The following is a 6,000-nucleotide window of genomic DNA, read 5'->3' as shown; positions in this document are numbered from 1 at the left end:
CACCTACCCTTGGTCCTGCAGTTTAATAAAGGCTTTAATTATTAATGTAGTGGGGTGGTAGAGCTCGCCCATTTTAAACAGTGTCTCCCCCTTGTTTGGGGTGTTGCGTTATTATGATCTATCTTGCAGGGCTGATGTCGTTAGTTGTCATCAAGGTTGCTCTGCTTCACAGAGACCTGATGTACAACAGAATGACGGCCCTGTGCCATCACCATGGTGACCGTCGATCCTTCTCATCAAGCGTGACGCTGATAAATTAAAAGGTAAGTGTGTGAGCGTGTATCTGGGAAAATAAAGAGTACTGTTCGTCCTCAAAAAACAAAAGATTTTATTAGTTGCAAATTTCAAACGCTTGAGCTTCGTTGTTCTTTCTGGGACAGGGTGAAGGTTAAATACCGTTTCGAGAAGGAGACAACGGCGGCATTACACACTGGGGCGGGGGTGCTAACTGCTCTGCCGGCAAAGCCGGGACTGTCTACTCTCCTGAAGCGTAGACAGCTCCCCAAGATGTTAATCACCCAAACCCGAGGGTACGCGGGAGCGCGTCTCTGGCCCTTTAAATGGGGGCGTGGCGTAGAGGCGCGGACCGCCCCGAGCGAGCGGCTGAGCGCGTCAAAGCGGAAGCGTGGCCGCTACGGGCAGGAACTGCGCGTGCGCGTGGCCACAGCTGGGGCGGGGCCACGTGGGGCGGGGGTCCTGGGCTAGAATGGCGGCAAACTCAGGTAACGAGTCTCCTGGAGCGGGCCACCTGGGGAGGTGACTGGGGCCGAGGGCCAAACCGGGGCCGGAGGAGCGCGCGCGCGCCCGGCCGCCCCCGGAGCTCCCCCGGGCGACAGCAGTGCGGCCTCATGGATGGACCTGGGCCCCCGGGCGGGGCCGTCTCCGCGGGTGGAGGGGCGTGTCCGCCTGGCCCCGGAACTTGATTCCAAATGGAGAGGAGGCCCGAGGCCAGGTGCGCCCCCGCCTGTCCTGTCCCGTGTGGGACAGGTGTGCGCCTGCCTGCCAGCCTGGGGAACAGATGGAGGCGTCTCCATCCGGGCCCCGAGATGAGTGTGCTGCTTGAGGGGGCCAAGGCCTACTTGGGGTGCCCACCTCTCAGAATTCGCTGGCTCCTCTGGTAAGAGTGTGGGCCGCAGGGTGACAGGGAGCCCCCTGAAATTCAAGGCCAATCAGTGTCCATCGCGTGGTCCGTGGGGACAGAGAAACAGTTGTCCACAGTGAATGGTGTGTAAGATGGGCATGCTTCCAAGAGGGCAGGTTGGGGTGAGGTAAGCCGCGTGGTGATGGGCTCTTCTGCTCCTTACGCCTCCTCCATCCCTCCGTTAATTTCCTCAGAGTCAGAAGAGACCCGTGGAGCTCTTTACATGAACCACAGAATGAACGTTCCCTGATCATGTACCATTGGTCTACTCCAGCCCAGTGTGGCAGCCACTGCATTTGAACTGCCTCCCAACCTGGGGGCCCCTGGTCCAGCACCAACACCGGCAGTATTCTGTTGCGATCGGCAGGGTTTTTGTTGGTGCATTTTCAGAAGTAGATTGATAGGCCTTTCATCCTGACAGGGCCTTCTCAGCCTCTTAGCATGGAAGCTTCACTGAAACCCGTCCACTTTACCGACAGTATCGGTTTCTGCATCATAGCCACCCACAAACCATCCCACCATGGCCAAATGACAGCAGGTGGCAGCTCCAACCCCTGTGCTCCCCAAGCTGGTATGATGGACAGGAAGGCTTCTATCTCTCCTTACTGCCCACCCTTACCAGCCAACCGCCCTCCTCAAAAACAGACTGGCAAGATAAGCACAAACTAGCAGGTTTGTGGGGCCCATTCTGTACCAGATGTCTAAGTTTAGAGGGGTGATTAAAAAACAGAACTTTTTATTATGGTTTGGGTGTAAGTTTATCGAATAAATGAGTTTTCCATGCAATAGTCTATACACATTTTGAATCATGACATTGATTGTAGCTCCCACACTGTTTCCATTTCTCTCCTCTATTTACTGTTTCCATTCCACCTTCCTTCTTACTCCTTCCTGCCTTCTGAGCACAATCCCTGGGCAGATGTCACTGCTTTGAGCTTGTGTGGTTGATTGTGCTAAGACTGTCCCCTCCCTGGTGTTAATTTTCACCTTAAAGGCTTGCCTGCCATTTGTTGATAGTTTTAGTCAGAAGGGTGAGTTCAGTTCTAGACTTGAAGGGTGTCTAAGGGCCATTGTTTTGGGGGTTCTCCCAGTCTCTATCAGACCAGTAAGCTTGACCTTTTTGGGGGCTTGGAGTTTTTTCCTCTTGAGGAAGGAACCCTGATGGTACAGTGGTTATGTGTTGGGCTGCTACCCACTAGGTCAGCAGTTCAAAGCCGCCAGCCGCTCTTCAGGAGAAAGATGGGGCTTTCTGCTACCATAAAGAGCTATAGTCTCAGAAACCCACAAGGGCAGTTCTTGCCCTGTGTGGTTGCTGTGTACTGGGTTCCACTCGATGGTAGTGAGTTTGGTTTGGTTTTGGTGTTCTTTCCTCTGGATAGGGAGAGGCCAATAGGTGTACCTTGGACAACCACTCACAAGCTCTTAAGATCTCAGTCACTGCTCACCAAAGTGGAATGTACAATATTGTCTTTGTGGGCTATGTCATTCCAGTTGACCTCGGGGCTCCAGACTCTGGTTCTAAGCCCCCGCGTGGAAGGGTAATGCTGTGTCAGCTGTTTGGGTCTAGCTGGAAGCATATCTAATAGAAATGGAGGCAGGAGACCAGCAATGTTTATATCGGACTTGGATCTGCTCATCGTTAAGTTTAAGCAGAGAGTAGATATTGAATCTCTGGTAATAGTTAGTCTGCTCTGCAGAGTACAAAATAAAGATAAATGGGGGAAAATATTCTGTTGTACTGCTGGGCTTCATATGTGAGAGAATTCCTTCCAGAGCTCTACAGAGTAGTACAGTGATTATCCTTTATGTATTTCCTTTGTTGCTGGAGGGGAACATTAGTAGCAGATGGATCGTTTCTGTGTTCCAGGATATTGGGGTATCTTGGTAATGACGGAAATTCTTAGCTATATCCCCCATAACCATTACAGCTATTCCATAGAGCTGTATCACCATTGTGGTACCAAATGTCAATTAATGTATATGAACGATAAGTAAGGCCTTTTGAGTTTAATGAAGCATACTTAACTTTCAATCAGTTGATAGATTTCTCACTAAACTAAACTAACAAAGTTTAGTTATCATCTTCTCCAGGCCCACAGCTTCGGGTGTTAGCTGCACCCGTGTATGAGGGGGCTTCCAACCATTTGTGGGAAAATTCCATTATCCTTCCATTTCGTTTTTCCATCAGCTTTTTGAATTGCCCTTGTAAGATTAAACTGTTGCTATTTTTAATTGGGTTCCTGAGTTAATGGCTGGATTTTCTTCATCCTATCTAACATCATTAAGCTGCATGCCATGTCCTAGCACGGTGGTGGCAGTGTGTGTCCAGCCTAGAGGAGCCTAGGGTTTCCCAGGTGGACACCTTCATGGGAGTAGATCCCCAGGCCTTTGTCGCATGGAGCTGCTGGTGGGTTTCCATTGTCCCCTTTGGGTTAGCAGCCACATGTGTAACCACTGTACCACCAGGGCTCTTCTTTGGGAGCTTGACCTTTGCCACGTACCTACTCTTGTGGCTGAGGCAGTAGGGCACTGTGATTGGCAGCACCACCAGAATGTCTGGGGGGCATGGTGGAAGAACAGTTTTCCAAGGAAGGACTGTGCGGGTGCTCTGCCCTTCATACGGCGCGCGGCGGCATGTTCTTCCCTCATAAGCAGTGGAAGTTCATGACAGTCTACTTCTCTCTTCTTCCTCTTTTAGGATAGTGCTCAAATCATCTCTTCCTTTGAAGTCAGATCCTTGCTTCATTTGTGTTTTCTCCCCCTTCAATCTGGACTCTTGCAAAATTCTTTGAATAACAGTTCTTCTGTTGCTACTCCTCTCCTGTTATCTGTTCAAGCCCTCGGTGGGGAGAGTGTTCTCTTCCGATTGCTCTGTAGAAAGATGGGACTTTCTACCCCATACAGTTTCCGTCTCGGAAGCCCACAGGTGCAGTTCTACCCCGTCCCGTAGAGTCGCTCTGAGTCGCGAGCTTTTTGTGTGCTGTCAGGTCATGCACTTCCTTCCTGTGCAGCACAGGACACGCTTCCACACTGTGGGCCTTGTGTGTACGTAGTTCCTCAGTCTCTCACGTCTTCACTTCCTCCCCCTCTCCCAGCTTTGCTTTTCACGTTGTAGTAGTCCATAGTTCTTGCCCCCGTTCAACTTGCTCAACTATGTAGAGCAGTCTCACAGTGTGAGTCGACTGTGTCGTGCTTCAGAGCTCCAGGGAAGTCAGTCAGCCAGGAAAACAGAGCTCCCAGGGGTGAATGGCACGTGCTGTGTTTCCTCCTGTACATGCCCTGTTTTCCATGACGCCCAAATCATAAGTCCCTGAGATCCCTCTGGACTCTTTCTCCAAGGACAACCACGCTCACTGCCACTGAGTCCATTCTGACTCACAGCGACCCTGCAGGACAGAGTAGAACTGGCCCTGTGTGTTTCCCAGGCCGTGAATCTCTGTGGGAGCAGAAAGCTTTGTCTTTCTCACACAGAGACGCTGGTGGCCGTGAACTGCAGACCTTGTGCTTGGCAGCCCCACGCGTAATCCACTGTGCCACTAGGGCTCCCAGTGACATCCTGGGACGTTTAAAATTTTGTGGGAAAGTTCCGTTATCTGTGCATTCCATTTCTCTTGAACGTTCTGAAGTTCCTTTGCACATGTTGATATAAGATGAATGAATAATACAAAAGTTCATACCCACTGTAGATATTTTAGGAGCCCTAGTGGTGCTCCGTACCTGGTGGTCAGGTAAGTGTTGGACTGCTAACTGCGTAGTCAGCGGGTCAGACCCACCAGCTGCTCTGTGGGAGCAAGTTGAGGCTGTCTGCTCCTGTGAAGATCCACAGCCTCAGAAGTCCTTGGGAGGGTGGTTATAAAGGAGAAGTGACACGGCGGCAGTGGGTTTGGTTTGGGGACAGACATTTTCAGACTTCGTCCTTCTCATTATCTTGGACACTGTGCTAGAAGGGAGACTTCTTTTCTCCCTGGGGCCCGCCCTCGTGGGTCGTGTCTGAGTGCCTGACAGTTCACAGCTAGGGCTCGGGTGTTGTCTCTCCACCTTTTTGTGTTACCATTTGTTAGGCTTAGCCCTCTTCCCATACATACTGTCAGGCTTTAGGGAGAGAAACAGAGAGGCTTGGGGCTTTGGCTGTGTCCAATCTTGGAAAAAGCTGTGGACAGTTCATCCCCCGGCCCTGGGCAGAGCTGCATCTCATAGCAGGTCTGGCCGGAGGTCCGTGACTGAGGGGAAAGGGAGTCTTCCTGAAGCACCCTTGGGAGGGAGTCATGGTGGGAGACTGATGGCTGGTTTCTCGGGAAGTCCTCCACGCGGAGCTTTTCAGCCCAGGTGAATGGCCTGCTGGGGATGTTGTGTGAGGCAGGCAGAAGCCTAGATGCAAAGAATGAAACTTGGGAGGCAGGTGGGAGGCTTTTTGGCGTAGAACGTGACTAACCATGTCTTCTGCCGAATGACCAGAGCTGCTGTTTGAGGCTCCGGAAGTCAATGGAGCAGTGTGGTGTGGCTGCTGACTGAGGAAGGCCTGGGTAGAGATAGATGCCTGCATGGCCTGATTTCCTACTATGCAGTGAGGCACTGGGACTATAATGGTGGCCCCAGCAGATCTGGTCTGGGCTCTCGTGGAGATTTTATTTCCCGTTTGGTGTTGGGGAAGGTTCAGGCCTTGCCGAATGACTGCTGGTGTGATTTGTGTCGTAAAGGAGGAGAACAAGGTGACAGGTGACGGCTAACAGGGGACCGCGCCTAGTCGGGCAGGATAGGAGAGGCTCTCTGAGGAAGCAAAGCTTTAGCCGAGACTTGAGGATGAACATGACTTCCAGTGGCTCACAAACTCGATTACATAAAAGTAGAGCCCAGTGATA

At 51.5% G+C, this 6,000-nt stretch overlaps 1 protein-coding gene across 4 annotated transcripts in view; it reads left to right on the top strand.

The window, feature by feature from the left end:
* The first annotated feature begins 704 nt into the window (after positions 1-704).
* Positions 705-6,000, top strand: part of VPS8 (VPS8 subunit of CORVET complex) — a 285,882-nt gene continuing 280,586 nt past the window's right edge. For 3 of the 4 annotated variants that reach the window (XM_045296425.1, XM_045296426.1, XM_045296422.1), the window contains exon 1: positions 1,023-1,117. The gene's annotated coding sequence lies outside the window, so the exon portion shown is untranslated. Of the gene's footprint in view, positions 723-1,022; positions 1,118-6,000 lie in introns of those variants that run through there. The other variant, XM_045296423.1, reaches the window with a different exon arrangement.

This window comes from Echinops telfairi, unplaced genomic scaffold (assembly GCF_000313985.2).
Source record: "Echinops telfairi isolate 266 unplaced genomic scaffold, ASM31398v2 ScPeMD7_7407;HRSCAF=8445, whole genome shotgun sequence".
Lineage (NCBI taxonomy): Eukaryota > Metazoa > Chordata > Mammalia > Afrosoricida > Tenrecidae > Echinops > Echinops telfairi.
The sequence above is the reverse complement of the archived record's forward strand: the minus strand, read 5'-3'. Positions and strand labels throughout refer to the sequence as shown.